Below are 20,902 nucleotides of genomic sequence, written 5' to 3' on the forward strand. Positions count from 1 at the left end.
CACAAATGTTTATACCAGCTTTATTTTATAAGTGCCCAAACTTGAAAGCAACCAAGATGTCCTTCAATATGCAAACAGGTAAACTGTGGTATATCCATATAAGGGAATGTTATTCAGCAATAAAAAAAATTTAGCTATCAAGCTACGAAAATATATGGAGGAAAGTTAAATGCATATTACTAAGTAAAAGAAGCCAATCTGAAAAGGCTGTACAATTCCAGCTATATGACACTCTGAAAAGGCAAATTATAAAGATAGTAAAAGACCGGGAGCTGCCAGGAGGTGGGAGAACGGAGGAAGGAGTGAAGGATAAATAGGTAGAACAGAGAGGAATTTTTTTTTTTTTTTTTTTGCGGTACGCGGGCCTCTCACTGTTGTGGCCTCTCCCGTTGCGGAGCACAGGCTCCGGACGCTCAGGCTCAGCGGCCATGGCTCACGGGTCCAGCCTCTCCGCGGCATGTAGGATCTTCCCGGACCGCGGCACAAACCCGTGTCCCCTGCATCGGCAGGCAGACTCTCAACCACTGCGCCACCAGGGAAGCCCCAGAGAGGATTTTTAAAGCAGCAAAACTGTTCTCTATGATACTATATTTGTGGATACATATCATTATGTATTTATCAAAACACATAGAATGTGTAATACACAGGGTGAACCCTAATGTTAACTATGGACTTTAGTTAATAATAATGTATCACTATTTGTTCAAATCAAATCAAATCAAATGTACCACATTAATGCAAACTGTTAATAACAGAGACCTGATACCTGGGAGTGGGAGGGAATATATAAGGAATTCTGTACTGTCTGCCTAGTTTTTCTGTAAACCTAAAACTGCTCTAAAAAATAGTCAATTATTAATATAAAAATACATAGTATAGAATTTCTATATATAGTTTACGTATTTCTATACATTGTATAGAAAATTACATAGTATGGAATTAGCTCTATACTATCATAACACACTTTGTCCAAACACTGTCTTAACGGATAGCAATCTATCAACCTGTATCAATCTTGGTCCAAACAGGAAAACAGAAACTGCTGTTAAGTATTTAAACCCAAAGGGATTTAATAAGGACTGGTTACACAGGTGAGGTGGGAGATGAGAATCAGAGGAGGTGCAGACAGTGAGGTCAACTTGATTTGTAATAGCAGGAAACAACTTCTACCCCTAAGCTGAAAAGACAAAGGGCAGGAGACCTTATGACAGCCAGGGGCTGGAGGAGAGAGGAAGCTGGGACCATGGTGGCCCGTGGGAGCTGGGGCCACAGAGGAGGCACTGACACCAACAAAAATGATATCTGAAGTGAACTAATCTAGTTTTTAAAATGCTTTGACCTTGGAAGTACATTAGCAAAAAAAAGTAGCAGTAGTCATTTACCAGAAATATTGTCACTTCTGCCCAGTTCCCATGCCTCTTCTTATACCGTGCTCCTCGCCAACCCCCAGCTCTAGGAAGGGTGACTCGATTACGTGATACCTGAGCCAATCAGATTCTTCTGGGAAATGACAGCCAGAGACACTAGCTGAAGACATTACATCCATAGTGACAGGATGAGGGGAAAAGAGGGAAAAATCTGACTTTCTAGCTCCCAGTGAAAGGTCATGAGACAACCCCTTTATTCATGCTGGCTTGAGTGAGCTTGTTTTCGCTAATATCATCCCTAAGATAGTCAGCTATAAAAAGTAATATTTCAAAATTTCAGATTGAAGCATTTCTTTATGATTCCTGTGATAACGTATATGAGATACATGAATGGGACATTTTATCATGATTTAGTATTGATTAGGCCCCCAAAACTCAGCAGAGGGCCCATGGTACATATCTGTACCAGACTCAGATTAGTGGCATCATCAAAACACGAGCTCAGGAGAACATAATGCGGTAAAAGTTAAGCTTACCAGCTGTCACACAACCAAAGGAAAATATTTTCTAAGCCAGTTGTAAGAGAAAACACAGGTGCAAGGAAGATGTCCAGGCTGCAGGAGGAAACGTAGAAGACATGCAAAGGCAACTTTTTAAAAATATTGGCTGAAAGTCCTCCATCAGTCTTTTTCCCATACACCAGGTCTTAAAGAGGGCTATCGATTTATAATAAATTCTTTCAACAGCAGCTTTTTATACTCCACATTTTTCTATTTTACTCCTTTGAAATGTTTTTCTGCTTCGTCTACAAAGAAATTCTGGAGTTGAGGAGGAATAACTCAGCCCTTGGCACCTATCACGTGGTGTCGGTGGGGAGCTGTACAGAAATACACACTTGCATGTGTGTAAAGCAGTATGCGCTCAGGAACGCCAGGCATATTGACTAAATTCATGAAAGGATTTTCATTTGATTCTATTTGAGGATATATAATAATATGACCTGACTTCTTTGTATACTTTTTAAAATGTTACATTCTGCATGGCTATAAAACCGTAAGAAAGCCTATATTTTGTAAAGATTCAATAGAACTCGTTGGAAAGAGAAATTTGGCACAATGATGTGATGAAAGTTCAGATTTCTCTCGCAGCAAGTGGTACTCTATATATATTGCAGCAAGGTATGCTGTATTTTGCTTCGGAAACACCCACAGTTAAAATGTCAGTCATCCCAATGCTACTCTTCAGTAGGTCTGAGAGGAGCCTGGGTCGAACTAAGGCTTAGCGTATCTTCCGGTTGTAGGCTAATTAATAGTGGTTGTTAAATGAGGAAATTCTACAGAATCATTAGAAATATCAGCTGCTGCAAAAATAAAAGTTGAATATACTGTAAGACAAACAATAACCTCATCTTCTTATCCAGATGGTTTGAGGTAACTTATCCCCTCCAGAGTGCTGTTTACAAACTGCAAAAGCTTATGCTTAGGTTGAGGGACCTGGAGACGTTCTGGTTGCTAGTTTTTAAGTTTTTGGCTGTGAGGCATGTGGGATCTCAGTTCCCCCGCCAGGGATGAACTTGAGCCCCCTGCAGTGGAAGCGGGGAGTCTTAACCACTGGACCACCAGGGAATTCCCTGGTTGCTTGTTTTATGAATGAGAGAATACAGTTCCAAAGACTTTGAAATGAACAAGTGTTTTGAGTATCAAACGGAACGTAATATAACCCAGAGCTGAACTTCTTCAAATAGGCACAAGTCTGTTTTCATCCAAAGGAAAGAATGTTCTTTATATGAAGTGAAAATTAGCCATAGACCCTTGACCTCTTGTCAAATTGAAGATCTGTTTGAAATGAGCTTCAATTTAATAGAGAAAATCTCCTTTATATCCCTCTGCTACATAGAAATTCCTATAAGAACACTTGTAAAAAGAAGTACTATTCTTTTAAGAACTATATTGCTTTAATCAATCAGATTGCATATTTGTCACTTTTTTGTTTTTGTTGTTAACAGAAAAAAACACCACCCAAATAGAGTTGTTCTTTCTAGAAGATCTTCATATAGAAGTTTTGGAATTAAAGCCTCCTTCTTACACTATCTGGATTACATTTTTACATGAAGCTATTTTTAATAGAGTATAGTAGTCTATAGTCTGTCAGATATTTAAATCATCTTTCAACAGATATCATTTTAAAAATCATAATTTTGTATACATTATCTCATCAGATTCTCACCAAAAAAAAAAAAACCCTTTGGGGTAGGATAGTATTTTAATATTTATAGTTGCAGATGAGCCAAGTGAAATCTCACAAAGCTGAAGTAACAGACCGAGAGACCCTCGGAAATCCCGACCCACATCAGGATCACTTGGTGAGGGAGAGACATAAAAAATTCAGATTCCTAGGCACTGCCCCCAATGGTTCTGAACCAGAATCTTTGGGAGCTGAGTCCAGGAACCACTGAGATAATCTGACCATATCAGACAGTTTTCTGAGTTCTAGGGCTCTGCAGAGGTGGTTCAGGAACTGTTATAGGAGTGAAGAGAAAGCTTAGTGAGCATCCCCACTTAGCTTTAAATCTTGTATACACTAGGTTTCTATTTACAATTTCATTTGAAGCAAAAGTGGGGTGCGTGTTCCACTGTTTAAAAGAAAAGCACCTGCATTTTTCAGATGAAGAATTCAGTCCCGTAAGGGCCCAGGGTCAAACAGCTCATGAGGACAAATCCAGGTTCTGATGCTTTGATGCTTGTTCCAGGGATTTTTTCCATTACACCACAGTGAATCTTCCTGCTGTAGAAATGTGCTCCAGCCAGAGCCTGTGCTGTTGCAGATTTACAAATACCAGATGCATTCACATAAATACAAAATCAACACTTTAATGGAGCTTTTTCAAACCAGACTATTATGGTTTTCACATGAACCACTTGGTTAATCAGGCAAGCTGCAGGAACTTGAAAGCAAATAGAGTGGGACTTGATGGTCTGGATCCCTGACCTCCAGCCCTCCATCCATAGATTCCCTTGCTCCAGAGGGAGCTCGGTCTCCTGCTGTATCTTTCTACTTGTCCTACTTCTCCTGCGGTTTTGGGCCTTTGAAGGCACAGAGTGATGGATGCAGACCTCTTTTTCTTTAAAAAAAATTTTTTATTGAAATATAGTTGATTTATAATATTGTGTTAGTTTCAGGTATACAGCACAGTGGCTCAATTATATATATTTCTTTTCAGATTCTTTTCCCTTATAGATTATTCAAATATTAAGTATAGTTCCCTGCGCTATACAGTATGTCTTGTTGTTTGTCTATTTTATATATAGTAGTGTGTATTTGGTGTTTTGTTGCGGGGGGTTGTTTTGTTTTGTTTTTAATTAATTTTTATTGGAGTATGGTTGCTACACAATGTTGTGTTAGCCTGCACTGCACAACAAAATGTATCCGCCATACACATACAGATATCCCCTCCCTTTTGGATTTCCCTCCCATTTAGGTTACCACAGTGCACTAGATGAGTTCCCTGTGCTATGCAGCATGTTCCCATCAGTTGTCCATTTTATACATAGTATCAATAGTATATATGTGTCGATTGCAGTCGCCCAATCCCTCCCACCACCCCCTATTCTTCCTTGGTATCCAAACACTTGTTCTCTACGACTGTGTCTCTATTTCTGCTTTGCAACTAAGAACACCTATACCATTTTTCTAGATTCCACATATATGTGTTATTATACAATATTTGCTTTTCTCTTTCTGACTTACTTCACTCTCTATGACACTCTCTAGGTACATCCATGTCTCTACAAATGATCCAATTTCATTCCTTTTTATGGCTAAGTAATATTATATTGAATATATGTACCACATATTCTTTATCCATTCCTCTGTCAGTGGACATTTAGGTTGCTTCCATCTCCTGGCTATTGTAAATAGTGCTGCTATGAACATTGGGATGTATGTGTTTTTTCGAATTATGGTTTACTCAGGGTAAATGCCCAGTAGTGGGAATGCTGGATCGTATGGTAGTTCTATTTTTAGTTTCTTAAGGAACCTCCATACTGTTCTCCATAGTGGCTGTATCAATTTACATTCCCACCAACAATGTATGAGTGTTCCCTTTTCTCCACACCCTCTCCGGCATTTATTCTTTATAGATTTTTTGATGATGGCCACTCTGACCAGTGTGAGGTGATACCTCATTATAGTTTTAATTTGCAATTCTCTAATAATTAGTGATGTTGAAGATCTTTTCATGTGTTTGTTGGTCATCTATATGTCTTCTTTGGAGAAATGTCCATTTGTCTTCTGCCCATTTTTTGATTGGGTTATTTGTTTTTTTGATACTGAGCTGTATGAGCTGCTTGTATATTTTGGAGATTAATCCTTTGTCACTTGCTTGGTTTGCAAATATTTTCTCCCATTCTTAGGGTTGTCTTTACATCTTGTTTATGGTCTCGTTTGCTGTGCAAAAGCTTGTAAGTTTCATTAGGTCCCATTTGTTTATCTTTGCTTTAATTTTCGTTATTGTAGGAGGTGGGTCAAAAAAGATGTTGCTGTGGTTTATGTCAGACAGTGTTCTGCCTATGTTTTCCTCTAAGAGTTTTATAGTGTCTGGCCTTACATTTAGGTCTTTAATCCACTTTGAGTTTATTTTTCTGTGTGGTGTTAGGGAGTGTTCTAATTTCATTTTTTTACATGGAGCTGTCCAGTTTTCCCAGCACCACATATTGAAGAGGTTGTCTTTTCTCCATTGTACATCTTTGCCTCCTTTGTCATAGATTAGGTGACCATAGGGGTTTACCTCTGGACTTTCTATCCTGTTCCATTGCTCTATATTTCTGTTTTTGTGCCAGTACCATATTGTATTGATTACTGTAGCTTTGTAGTATAGTCTGAAGTCAGGGAGCCTGATTCCTCCAGCTCCATTTTTCTTTCTTAAGATTGCTTTGGCTATTCGCGGTCTTTTATGTTTCCATACAAATTGTAAAAAATTTTGTTCTGCTGTGAAAAATGCCATTGGTAATTAGATGGGGATTACATTGAATCTGTAGATTGCTTTGTGTAGTATAGACATATTCACAATATTGATTCTTCCATTCCAAGAACATGGTATATATCTCCGACAGTTTATGTCATCTTTCATTTCTTTCATCAGTGTTTTTACAGTTGTTTTGTTTTTATTTTTTTTTAACATCTTTATTGGAGTATAATTGCTTTAAAATGGTGTGTTCGTTTCTGCTTTATAACAAAGTGAATCAGTTATACATATACATATGTTCCCATATCTTTTCCCTCTTGCTTCTCCCTCCCTCCCACCCTCCCTATCCCACCCCTCTAGGTGGTCACAAAGCCCTTAGCTGATCTCCCTGTGCTATGCAGCTGCTTCCCACTAGCAATCAATTTTACGTTTGGTACTGTATATATATCCATGCCATTCTCTCACTTTATCACAGCTTACTCTTCCCCTTCCCCATATCCTCAAGTCCATTCTCTAGTAGGTCTGTGTATTTATTCCCATCTTGTCCCTAGGTTCTTCATGACTTTTTTTTTTTTTCTTAGATTCCATATATATGTGTTAGCATACAGTATTTGTCTTTCTCTTTCTGGCTTACTTCACTCTGTATGACAGACTCTAGGTCCATCCACCTCACTACAAATAACTCAATTTCATTTCTTTTTATGGCTGAGTAATATTCCCTTGTATATATGTGCCACATCTTCTTTATCCATTCATCTGTTGATGGACACCTAGGTGGCTTCCATGTCCTAGCTATGGTAAATACAGCTGCAATGAACATTTTGGTACATGACTCTTTTTGAATTATGGTTTTCTCAGGGTATATGTCCAAGAGTGGGATTGCTCAGTCGTATGGTAGTTCCATTTTTAGTTTTTAAAGGAACCTCCATACTGTTCTCCATAGTGACTGTATCAATTTACATTCCCACCAACAGTGCAAGAGGGTTCCCTTTTCTCCACACCCACTCCAGCATTTGCTCTTTATAAATTTTTTGATGATGGCCATTCTGACTGGTGTGAAATGATATCTCATTGTAGTTTTCTTTTTCATTTCTCTAATGATTAATGATGTTGAGCATTCTTTCATGTGTTTGTTGGTAGTCTGTGTATCTTATTTGGAGAAATGTCTATTTAGGTCTTCTGCCCATTTTTGGATTGGGTTTTTTTTTTTTTGATATGGAGCTGTATGAGCTGCTTGTAAATTTTGGAGATTAATCCTTTGTCAGTTGCTTCATTTGCAAATATTTTCTCCCTTTCTGAGGGTTGTCTTTTGGTCTTGTTTATGGTTTCCATTATTGTGCAAAAGCTTTTAAGTTTCATTAGGTCCAATTTGTTTATATTTGGTTTTATTTCCATTTCTCTAGGAGGTGGGTCAAAAAAGATCTTGCTGTGACTTATGTCATAGAGTGTTCTGGCTATGTTTTCCTCTTAGAGTTTGATAGTGTCTGGCCTTATATTTAGGTCGTTAATCCATTATGAGTTTATTTTGTTTATGGTGTTAGTGTTCTAATCTCATACTTTTACATGTACCTGTCCAGTTTCCCCAGCACCACTTATTGAAGAGGCTGTCTTTTCTCCACTGTATATTCTTGCCTCCTTTATCAAAGATAAGGTGACCATATGTGCATGGGTTTACCTCTGAGCTTTCTATCCTGTTCCATTGATATATATTTCTGTTTTTGTGCCAGTACCATACTGTCTTGATTACTGTAGCTTTGTAATATAGTCTGAAGTCAGGGAGCCTGATTCCTCCAGCTCCATTTTCCATTCTCAAGATTGCTTTGGCTATTTGGGGTGTTTTGTGTTTCCATACAAATTGTGAAAATTTTCGTTCTAGTTCTGTGAAAAATGCCAGTGGTGGTTTGATAGGGATTGCATTGAATCTGTAGATTGCTTTGGGTAGTAGACTCATTTTCACAATGTTGATTCTTCCAATACAAAAACATGGTATAACTCTCCATGTATTTCTATCATCTTTAATTTCTTTCATCAGTGTGTTATAATTTTCTGCAAACAGGTCTTTTGTTTCCTTAGGTAGGTTTATTCCTAGATATTTTATTCTTTTTGTTGCACTGGTAAATGGGAGTGTTTTCTTCATTTCACTTTCAGATTTTTCATTGTTAGTGTATAGGAATGCCAGAGATTTCTGTGCATTAATTTTGTATCCTGCTACTTTACCAAATTCATTGATTAGCTCTAGTAGTTTTCTGGTAGCATCTGTAGGATTCTCTATGTAGAGTATCATGTCATCTGCAAACGGTGACAGTTTTACTTCTTCTTTTCCAATTTGAATTCATATTTTTCTTTTTCTTCTGTGATTGCTGTAGCTAAAACTTCCAAAACTATGTTGAATAATGGTGGTGAGAGTGAGCAACCTTGTCTTGTTCCTGACCTTAGTGGAAATGCTTTCAGTTTTTCACCATTAAGGACGATGTTGGCTGTGGGTTTCTCATATATGGCCTTTATTATGTTGAGGAAAGTTTCCTCTAGGCTTACTTTCTGAAGGGTTTTTATCATAAATGGGTGTTGAATTTTGTCAAAAGCTTTTTCTGCATTGATGGAGATTATCATATGGTTTTTCTTGTTCAATTTATTAATATGGTGTATCACACAGATTGATTTGCGTATTGAAGAATCCTTGCATTCCTGGGATAAACCCCACTTGATCATGGTGTATGATGCTTTTAATGTGTTGTTGGATTCTGTTTGCTAGTATTTTGTTGAGGATTTTTGCATCTATGCTCATCAGCGATATTGGCCTGTAGTTTTCTTTCTTTGTGACATCTTTGTCTGGTTTTGGTATCAGAGTGATGGTGGCCTCATAGAATGAGTTTGGGAGTGTTCCTCCCTCTGCTATATTTTGGAAAAGTTTGAGAAGGATAGGTGTTAGCTCTTCTCTAAATGTTTGATAGAATTTGCCTGTGAAGCCATCTCGTCCTGGGCTTTTGTTTGTTGGAAGATTTTTAATCACAGTTTCAGTTTCACTGCTTGTGATTCCTCTGTTCATATTTTCTGTTTCTTCCTGGTTCAGTCTCAGAAGGTTGTGCATTTCTAAGAATTTGTCCATTTCTTCCAGGTTGTCCATTTTATCGGCATAGAGTTGCTTGTAGTAATCTCTTATGATCTTTTGTATTTCTGCAGTGTCAGTTGTTACTTTTCCTTTTTCATTTCTAATTCTATTGATTTGAGTCTTCTCCCTTTTTTTCTTGATGAGTCTGGCTAATGGTTTATCAATTTTGTTTATCTTCTCAAAGAACCAGCTTGTAGTTTTATTGATCTTTGCTACCGTTTCCTTCATTTCTTTTTCATTTATTTCTGATTTGATGATTATGATTTCTTTCCTACTGCTAACTTTAGAGGGTTTTTGTTCTTCTTTCTCTAAATGCTGTAGGTGTAAGGTTAGGTTGTTTATTTCAGATGTTTCTTGTTTGTTAAGGTAGGATTGTATTCCTATAAACTTCCCTCTTAGAACTACTTCTGCATCCCTTAGCTTTTTGGTTGTCGTGTTTTTATTGCCATTTGTTTCTAGGTATTTTTTGATTTCCTCTTTGATTTCTTCAGTGATCTCTTTGTTATTAAGTAGTTTATTGTTTAGCCTCCATGTGTTTGTATTTTTTACAGATTTTTTCCTGTAATTGATATCTAGTCTCACAGCGTTGTGGTCAGAAAAGATACTTGATACGTTTTCAATTTTCTTAAATTTGCCAAGGCTTGATTTGTGACCCAAGATATGATTTATCCTGGAGCATGTTCCATGAGCACTTTAGAAGAATGTGTATTCTGTTGTTTTTGGATGGAATGTTCTATGAATACCAATTAAGTCCGTCTTGTTTAATGTATCATTTAAAGCTTGTGTGTCCTTGTTTATTTTCATTTTGGATGATCTGTCCATTCATGAAAGTGGGGTGTTAAAGTCCTCTACTATGATTGTGTTACGGTCGACTTCCCATTTTATGGCTGTTAGGAATTGCCTTATGTATTGTGGTGCTCCTATATTGGGTGCATAAATATTTACAATTGTTATATCTTCTCCTTGGATCGATCCCTTGATTATTATGTAGTGTCCTTCTTTGTCTCTGGTAATAGTCTTTATTTTCAAGTCTATTTTGTCTGATATGAGAATTGCTACTCCACCTATCTTTTGATTTCCTTTGGCATGGAATATCTTTTTCCATCCCCTCACTTTCAGTCTGTACGTGTCCCTAGGTCTGAAGTGGGTCTCCTGTAGACAGCATATATACAGGTCCTGTTTTTGTATCCATTCAGCCGGTCTATGTCTTTTGGTGGGAGTGTTTAATCCATTTACATTTAAGGTAATTATTGATATGTATGTTACTATTCCCATTTTCTTAATTATTTTGGGTTTGTTATTGTAGGTCTTTTCCTTCTCTTGTGTTTCCTACCTAGATAAGTTCCTTTAGCATTTGTTGTAAAGCTGGTTTGGTGGTGCTGAACTCTCTCAGTTTTTGCTTGTCTGTAAAGGTTTTAATTTCTCCATCAAATCTGAATGAGATCCTTGCTGGGTAGAGTAATGTTGGTTGTAGGTTTTTCTCCTTCATCACTTTAAATATGTCCTGCCACTCCCTTCTGGCTTGCAGAGTTTCTGCTGAAATATCAGTTGTTAACCTTATAGGGATTTCCTTGTGTGTTATTTTTTGTTCTTCCCTTGCTTCTTTTAATCTGTTTTCTTTGTATTTAATTTTCTGTAGTTTGATTAATATGTGTCTCGGCGTGTTTCTCCTTGGATTTATTCTCTATGGGACTCTCTGTGCTTCCTGAACTTGATTAACTCTTTCCTTTCCCATATTAGGTAAGTTTTCAACTATAATCTTTTCAAATATTTTCTCGGTCCCTTTCTTTTTCTCTTCTTCTTCTGGGACCCCTATAATTCAAATGTTGGTGCATTTAATATTGTCCCAGAGGTCTCTGAGACTGTCCTCAGTTCTTTTCATTCTTTTTTCTTTATTCTGCACTGCAGTAGTTATTTCCACTCTTTGCTCTTCCAGGTCCCTTATCTGTTCTTCTGCCTCAGTTATTCTGCTATTGATCCATTCTAGAGTATTTTTAATTTCATTTATTGTGTTGTTCATCATTGTTTGTTCTTTAGTTCTTCTAGGTCCTTGTTAAACATTTCTTGTATTTTCTCTATTCTATTTCCAAGATTTTGGATCATCTTTACTATCATTCTGAATTTTTTTTCAGGTAGACTGCCTTTTTCCTCTTCATTTGTTAGGCCTGGTGGGTTTTTACCTTTCTACTTCATCTGCTGTGTGTTTCTCTGTCTTCTCATTTTGCTTAACTTACTGTGTTTGGGGTCTCTTTTTTTCAGGCTGCAGGTTAGTAGTTCCCATTGTTTTTGGTGTCTGTCCCCAGTGGGTAAAATTGGTTCAGTGGGTTGTGTAGGCTTCCTGGTGGAGGGGACTAGTGCCTGTTTTCTGGTGGATTAGGCTGGATCTTGTCTTTCTGGTGGGCAAGTCCACGTCTGGTGGTGTGTTTTGGGGTGTCTGTGGACTTATTATGATTTTAGACAGCCTCTCTGCTAATGGATGGGGTTGTGTTCCTCTCTTGCTAGTTGTTTGGCATAGAGTGTGCAGCACTGTATCTTGCTGGTCATTGAGTGAAGCTGGGTGTTGGTGTTGAGATGGAGATCTCTGGGAGATTTTCACCATTTGATATTACGTGCAGCTGGGAGGTCTCTTGTGGACCAGTGTCCTGAAGTTGGCTCTCCCACCTCAGAGGCACAGTCCTAACGCCTGGCTGGAGCACCAAAAGTCTTTCATCCACACGGCTCAGAATAAAAGGGAGAAAAAATAGAAAGAAAGAAAGAGGATGAAATAAAGTAAAATAAAATAAAAAATAATTATTATGAAAAATAGTTTTTTAATTAAAAAAAACAACAGATGGACAGAACCCTAGGACAAATGGTAAAAGCAAAGCTATACAGACAAAATCATACACAGAAGCATACATATGCACACTCACAAAAAGAGAAAAAGGGGAAAATTTTATATATCTTTGCTCCCAAAGTCCACCTCCTCAAATTGGGATGATTCTCTGTCTAGTCATATATTCCACAGATGCAGGGTACATCAAGTTGATTGTGGAGCTTTAATCCGCTGCTCCTGAGGCTCCTGGGAGAAATTTCCCTTTCTCTTCTTTGTTCGCACAGCTCCAGGGGTTCAGCTTTGGATCTGGTCCCGCCTCTGCGTGTAGGTCGCCTGAGGGCGTCTGCTCTTCGTTCAGACAGGACGGTGTTAAAGGAGCAGCTGATTCGGGGGCTCTCGCTCACTCAGGCCGGGAAGAGGGAGGGATACGGATGGGGGGTGAGCCTGCTGCGGCAGAGGGCAGCGTGACGTTGCACCAGCCTGAGGAGCACCGTGCGTTCTCCTGGGGAAGTTGTCCCTGGATCCCGGAACCCTGGCAGTCTCTTGCCTTTTTGTCAGGTCCAGACATTTTCCTGGACTCCCTTCCGGCTAGCCGTGGCGCACTAGCCCCTTCAGGCTATGTTCACGCAGCCAACCCCAGTCCTCTCCCTGGGATCCGACTGAAGCCTGGGCCTCAGCTCCCAACCCCCGCCCGCCCCTGCCGGTGAGCAGACAAGCCTCTCGGGCTGGTGAGTGCCGGTCAGCACCGATCCTCTGTGCGGGAATCTCTCCGCTTTGCCCTCTGCACCCCTGTTGCTGTGCTCTCCTCCATGGCTCCGAAGCTTCCCACTCCGCCGCCCGCAGTCTCTGCCCGCGAAGGGGCTTCCTAGTGTGTGGACACCTTTCCTCCTTCACAGCTCCCTCCCACTGGTGCAGGTCCCGTCCCTATTCTTTTGTCTCTTTTTTCTTTTGCCCTACCCAGGTAGGTGGGGAGTTTATTGCCTTTTGGGAGGTCTGAGGTCTTCTGCCAGCGTTCAGTAGGTGTTCTGTAGGAGTTGTTCCACATGTAGATGTATTTCTCATGTATCTATGGGGAGGAAGGTGATCTCCGTGTCTTACTCTTCTGCCATCTTCTCAAGGTTCTTCTGCAGTTTTCTGATTACAGGTCTTTTGCCTCCTTATGTAGGTTTATTCTTAGATATTTTATTCTTTTTGTTGAAATGATAAATGGGATTGTTTCTTTAATTTCTCTTTCTGCCCTTTCATTGTTAGTATATAGGAATGCAAGAGATTTCTATGGAGACTTCTCGAGTGGCACAAAGGTTAAGAATCCTCCTGTCAATGCAGGGAACACGGGTTCAAGCCCTTATCCAGGAAAATCTCACATACTTGGAGCAATTAAGCCCATGCACAACAACTACTGAGCCTGTGCTCTAAAGCCCACAAGCCACAACTTCTGAGCCTGCATGCCACAACTACTGAAGCCCACACACCTAGAGCCCAAGCTCCACAACAAAGAGAATCCACCACAGTGAGAAGCCCATGCACTGCAAGGAAGAGTAGCCCCCACTTGCCATGACCAGAGAAAGCCCATGCACAGCAGTGAAGACCCAACACAGCCAAAAGTAAATAAAAAAACTTATTTTTTAAAAAAGAGAGATTTCTGTGTATTAATTTTGTATCCTGCAACTTTACTAAATTCATTGATTAGCTCTAGTAGTTTTCTGGTGGCATCTTTAGGATTTTCTATGAATAGTATCATGTCATCTGCAAACAGTGACAGTTTTACTTCTTCTTTTCCAATTTGGATTCCTTTTATTTCTCTTATTGCAGTGGCTAGGACTTCCAAAACTATGTTGAATAATAGTGGCAAGAGTGGACACAATTTTGTTCTTAGGGAAATGCTTTCAGTTTTTCACAATTGAGTATAATGTTTTCTGTGGGTTTGTCATATATGGCCTTTATTATGTTGCAGTAGGTTCCCTCTATGCCCAGTTCTGGAGAGTTTTTATTATAAATGGGTGTTGAATTTTGTTGAAAGCTTTTTCTGCATCTATTGAGATGATCATATGGTTTTTATAGTAGTGTGTATTTTTTAATCCCAACCTTCTAACTTATCCCTACCCCCACCCCCCTTTCCACTTTGGTAACCATAAGTATGTTTTTTATATCTGTGAGTCTCTTTCTGTTTTGTAAATAAGTTCATTTGTACTGATAACTTTTTTTTTTAGATACCACATATAAGCAATATCATATGATATTTGTCTTTTTCTGTCTGGCTTACTTCAGTTAGTATGATAATCTCTAGGTCCATCCATGTTCCTGTAAATGGCATTATTTCATTCTTTTTTTATGGCTAAGTAACATTCCATTGTATATGTATGTATGTGTGTGTAAATATATATCACATCTTTATCCATTCATCTTTCCATGGACATTTAGGTTGCTTCCATGTCTTAGCTATTGTAAACAGTGTTGCAGTGAACATTGGGGTGCATGTACATTTTTGAATTATGGTTTTTTCCAGATATATTCCCAGGAGTGGGATTGTGGGATCATATGGTAGCTCTATTTTTAGTTTTTAAGGAACCTCCATGCTGTTCTCCATAGTGGCCATACCAATTTACATTCCCACCAACAGTGTAGGAGGGTTCCCTTTTCTCCACACCCTCTCCCATTAATTCTTTGTAGACTTTTTGATGATGGCCATTTTGACTGGTGTGAGGTGATACCTCATTGTAATTTTGATTTGCATTTCTCTAATAATTAGTGATGTTGAGCATCTTTTCATGTGTTTGTTGGCCATCTGTAGGTCTTCTTTGGAGACATGTCCATTTGTCTCCTGCCCATTTTTTGATTGGGTTGTTTCTTTTTTCGATACTGAGCTGTAAGAGCTGCTTGTATATTTTGGAGATTAACCTCTTGTCTGTTGCATTGTTTGCAAATACTTTCTCCCATTCTGTAGTTTGTCTTTTTTGTTTGTTTATGGTTTACTTTGCCTTGCAAAACCTTTTAAGTTTAATTAGTTCCCATTTTTTTTGTTGTTGTTGTTCTTATTTCCATTACTTTAGGAGATAGATCCAAAAGATATTGTTACCATTTATGTCAAAGAGTGTCCTGCCTATGTTTTCCTCTAGGAGTTTTATAGTATCAGGTCTTACATTTAGGTCTTTAATCCATTTTGAGTTTATTTTTGCACATGGTGTTAGAGAATGTTCTAATTTCATTCTTTTATATATAGCTGTACAGTTTTCCCAGAACCACTTATTGAAGAGACTGTCTTTTCTCCATTGTATATTCTTGCCTCCTTTTTCATAGATTAATTAACCATAGGTGCATGCGTTTATTTCTCGGCTTTCTATCCTGTTCCATTGATCTATATTTCTATTTTTGTGCCAGTATCATACTATTTTGATTGCTGTAGCTTTGCAGTATAGTCTGAAGGCAGGGAGCCTGATTCCTCCACTCTGTTTTTCTTTCTCAAGCTTGTTTTGTCTATTCAGGGTCTTTCATGTTTTCATGCAAATTTAAAAATTTTTTGATCATGTTTTGTGAAAAATGCCATGGGTAATTTGATAGGGATTGCATTGAATCTGTAGATTGCCTTGGGTAATATAGTCATTTTGACATTTTGACAATATTGATTCTTTCAATCCAAGAACACAAAATATCTTTCCATCTGTGTCATCTTTAATTTCTTTCATCAGTGTCTTATAGTTTTCAGAGTGCAGGTCTTTTGCTTCCTTCGGTAGGTTTGCCTCCTTGGGTATTTTATTCTTTTTGATGTGATGGTAGATGGGATTGCTTCCTTAATTTCTCTTTCTAATCTTCCATCGTTAGTGTATAGAAATGAAACAGATTTCTGTGTATTAATTTTGTATCCTGCAACTTTACCAAATTCATTGATGAGCTCTAGTAGTTTTCTGGTAACTTCTTTAGGATTTTCTATGAAAACTGTCATGTCATCTGCAAACAGTGACAGCTTTACTTTTTCTTTTCCAATTTGGATCTCTTTTATTTCTTTTTCTTCTCTTATTCTTGTGACTAGGACTTCCAAATCTATGTTGAATAAAAGTGACAAGAGATGGACATCCTAGTCTTGTTCCTGATCTTAGAGGAAATGATTTCTGCTTTTCACCGTTGAGTATGATGTTAGCTGTGGCTTTGTCAAATATGACCTTTATTATGGTGATGTAGGTTCCCTCTATTGTCACTTTCTGGAGAGTTTTTATCATAAATGAATGTTGAGTTTTATCAAAACCTTTTTCAGTATCTGTTGAGATGATCATATGGTTTTTATTCTTCAATTTGTTAATGTGGTATATCACACTGATTGATTTGTGGCTATTGAAAAAATCCTTGCATCCATGGATAAATCTCACTTGATCATGGTGTACAATCCTTTTAATGTATTGTATTGTGTGTAATGTGTTGCATTCAGTTTGTTAGTATTTTGTTGGGGGTTTTTGTGTCTATGTTCATCAGTGATGTTGGCCTGTAATTTTCTTTTTTTGTGGTACCTTTGGTTTTGGTATCAAGGTGATGGTAGCCTCATAGAATGAGTTTGGAAGTGTTCCTTTGTCTGCAATTTTTTGGAATAGTTTCATAAAGATAGGTGTTAATTCTTCTCTAAATGTTTGATTGAATTCATCTGTGAAGCCATCTGCTCCTGGACTTCTGTTTGTTGGAAGCTGATAAATCACAGGTTCAATTTCATTATCTATAATTGGTCTGTTCATATTTTCTATTTCTTCCTGGTTCATTCTTGGGAGATTGTACCTTTCTAAGAATTTTTCCATTTCTTCTAGGTTGTACATTTTGTTGGCATAGTTGCTTGTAGTAGTCTCTTACGATCCTTTGTATTTCTGTGGTGTAAATTGTAACTTCTTTTTCATTTGTAATTTTATTGATTTGGGCCCTCTCCCATTTTTTCTTGATGAGCCTGGCTAAAGGTTTATCAATTTTTTTATGTTTTCAAAGAACCAGCTTTTAGATAGCATTTTTTTCATTTTCTACAGCCTGTTTGGAACTGCATGATACATGAATTGCAGTGAAAGGTCATAATTGTACCAGGGATAAGTTCAGTGTTCAGGCTGCTGCTTCCTAGGATTCAAATCTAGGCAACTGAAAATAGTTAGGAAAGAGGAGGATATCCCAAGGAAAAATCTGCTAAAAATAGTCAGTGGAGGTACCCCTGGCTTCATTGGTAATCTGATAATACCCACCAAATATTTCTACCTTTGTATATATATATTGATCAAATCAAACATTTGACAATTTCAGTTCCTTTTTCCTCTTTTTTAAAAAAAAAGATCCATGTATTCTCTACCCCACCCCCTCACTCACCCCAGTGAAACTGTATATAGAAATGCCTTATATATGGTGATGTGTAGCAACTGTATATGTTGAGATTCATGCAATGTGTCTGGATTACAGAAATATACTGTATAATATCCAGCTAAGAGATTCATAATAAATACTTTGGGAAACTATCTTAGACAGTTTTACCCTATATATACTATCACTTTGGACATCTTGGGGTTATCCAGTGAGGTCCCCAGTAACTATTATTTATAATGACAAGATGAACTTGATAATGTATATGTATCCATTTGTCATTCCTGGTTAAATATGTACATACGTACATATTTGTGCTAGGAACTCTGCAGTCATAGCTGGTACTACATGACCTCACTGCACCTACATGAAACCAGGTGCATCAAGTGGACATCACTATGACCTGTGGGTGGATGTTTTCTGTTCCCCAAGGATAAGGTGGAGATGAATATTCATGACATGTAGGGAGGCCAGAGAGACTGCAATGACACAATGAAGTCAGGAGGGAGCAAAAGATTTAAATAAACAAAAGAATCTGCTAGAAGGAAGAAAAGAGCCAAAAAGGACACCCAGAGAGAAGCTCAAACTCCATGAGTGAGATCAAGAAAAAGAAGTTCAGTTTTCAGTGGGTTTTCTCTCCTCGTTCCAGACCTCATGCATTCTCCCAAAAAGCCTCCATTACTTGGGTTGTTAGAACAGTTCTGTATTCCTTTCAGTCAAAGCAAAAATGCCTAACTAAATATTCAGCAAGAAAAAGGAAATATCAGTAGTAAGAAATATTGAATTTGTGTTTTATTTCATAAAGGACCTTATATTTGAAAACTCCTGAATTTAAAGTTTTCAAACAGTCTACATAAATACAAGTTTCTTTGTGTGGTTCTGTTATTGTATGTATTAATATTTGTTTTAGCTAGTGCCATTTTTTCTTTTAAAAACAAGAAAAATAAGGGTCATGATGTTTATTGGTATTTTCAATTAATTAAAAATTAAGTGCCCTAAAATTTTTAATTATTCAACTATTTTATGATTTTCTTCCAAATGAAGAATTTAAAGAAAGTTAACAATTCAGCAGTTGAGTGTTAAATAAAAGCTAAGAAGAAGTGAGTTTTTAATAATTCTTTTCTTCTTTAACTTTCCACTAATCTGATGTATCTCAAAAGAGTCTGCCCAAATTTTTCAAGTAAAATTACCTCTGGGCGTTGACCTTGCATTTTTCAAACATGGATAATTTAAATCTAAAAGAGATTATTCCACAAGGCTTTGAACAATGGAAAGGAATGGCTTATAATGAAAATGACTTTCTCCTTCTAACACAGCATCGTATTGTGATATGGAATTCTCATGTACTCAAATGTAGCTATTTCCTCCTACTCTCCTACACAAAATAGAATCTAAATAGGAGCCATTACGGTTCCAAGGACTGGACACTGGAACAGGTGTCAGAACCCAGGATCCAGCCTTGGCTCTTCTTCTAACATGATACATGAGCTGGACCATAGTCACCTAAACCACCTAGTTCTATGTTTATTTCTCTGAAAAGCATGGAATTAGACTAAATCAGGTATCCCTTATTACATTGAAGTGATACTTGCCTTTTATCTGAAATTTTCTGGAAGCTTATTAGAGATGGGAGTGACACAAAATATACTGTGTAGAGTAGCTAAGCCTTATAATTAACTATATTCCCTTTCTACAACATGGGCATGGTGGGAACAACCTGCTTAGAGAGCCATAAGAAAATGACTCTTTATCTACTAAATAAGGACTACTATACTAAATGTTCTCTAAGGTCAATTTCTGCACACAAATTTTATGATTCTCATTCAAAATAGGCAAAAGTGCATCATTGCTGCCCCTACCAAGTGGTACATGGAGTAACAATTGGAGCTTTGACCCACCAAATGTTAGAGCAAAATTCTTCAGTACCTGATAAAATGGCCAGTAGCATGGTTGGTGCCTCACTCACCTGAATTTAAACCTGGAGAAATACCAACCTACAATATGAAGAGAGGGAGCATAGTATGTTGGTAATAATAAACCAGAGTAGTTGTAGGTGGGCAGAAGTACTCATGTAGTGCAGGAGGAAGATAGAATACAGAAACTTTAAAATGAATAAGGAAAATAAATTTAGGTATGATCCCTAACAGGTTAGGAGGAGTCTCTCAAAAAATAAAAGTATAACTTTAAAGTCAATAAAATACAGCAGAAGACAGGAAAGGAAGCAAAAAAGAAGTAAACAAAAAATACAAAATAACATGAAAGAACATATATTTTAGCAGTAATTACAATACATGTAAATTTAAAATTCACAGAACGAAATAAGACATTTAGATTGCACTAAAAAGGACAAGATCCAGCAAGGCGTCCAACATAGGAGGCATGCTATGAGTAGGAGAATATAGAAAAGCTGAAAACAATAAAAAGGGTGGGGAGGAATGCATCAAATAAGATGTAAGCTGAACTTTGTTTCAGCTCCAATACACAAAGTCCTGTCCTAACGATAAAAGAAAGCTGAACGAACAGAAAATCAATAACGTTTCTTGAACAAATCAGAGAACTGAGTTTTCAGGGCAAACTGCCATCTCAAAATCTAGAAAGCTGGGCAAACCCAGAGGGTCACAGCCAAGATCTGCTCATCTGGAACAGAAGCCACGCAAGCCACAAACTGGTAGGAACACCTAAGTGGCACCTTTGATTAATTTCTGGAACTTGAGTATGTACTAGTTTAAGAATGAAGAAGTCCTAGGGCCACATGGTCTTTATTTCCTGGAACCCCACCAGGTTCTCAAGGTAAAGATCCAAGAAAAATCCGCTTGTGGCTCTAAGGGGAGTGGAAGAGTAATCCTTGGTAAATATGCCCGGAGACTTCTCTATTTAAAATAAAGGCCTACTTTCCAGGGAGAATTTCTTTACCAGAGCCTGTGCAATAGTTGTAGGGGGAAGGATGTTCCTCCCACTCCAGTCCCCTCCAGTCTTCCTGTCTCCCCTAAGGGGAGAGGGGGAGCTATACAAGAAGAAATGCTTGTGAAGGTCACAAACCAGAGACACTGGCTCACTGAAAGACGGAGACTTACCTGGAGTATTATAGAACACTCTCCTCCTTGTACCTTACGACCATACCAATAGGGTTCCAGTATCATAACAGTAAATAACAGCTGAAAAAAACAGACTCTTTCTAAGGAGGAATACTCAGAGAAACCAGAAGTCAAGAAAAGAGACAAAAGGGAATTCCCTGGCAGTCCAGTGGTTAGGACTCCACGCTTCCCCTGCAGGGGGCATGGGTTCGATCCCTGGTCAGGGAACTAAGGTCCTGCATGCCTCGCAGTGCAGTC

The sequence above is a fragment of the Phocoena sinus genome, chromosome 5 (assembly GCF_008692025.1).
Source record: "Phocoena sinus isolate mPhoSin1 chromosome 5, mPhoSin1.pri, whole genome shotgun sequence".
NCBI classification, from domain to species: Eukaryota; Metazoa; Chordata; class Mammalia; order Artiodactyla; family Phocoenidae; genus Phocoena; species Phocoena sinus.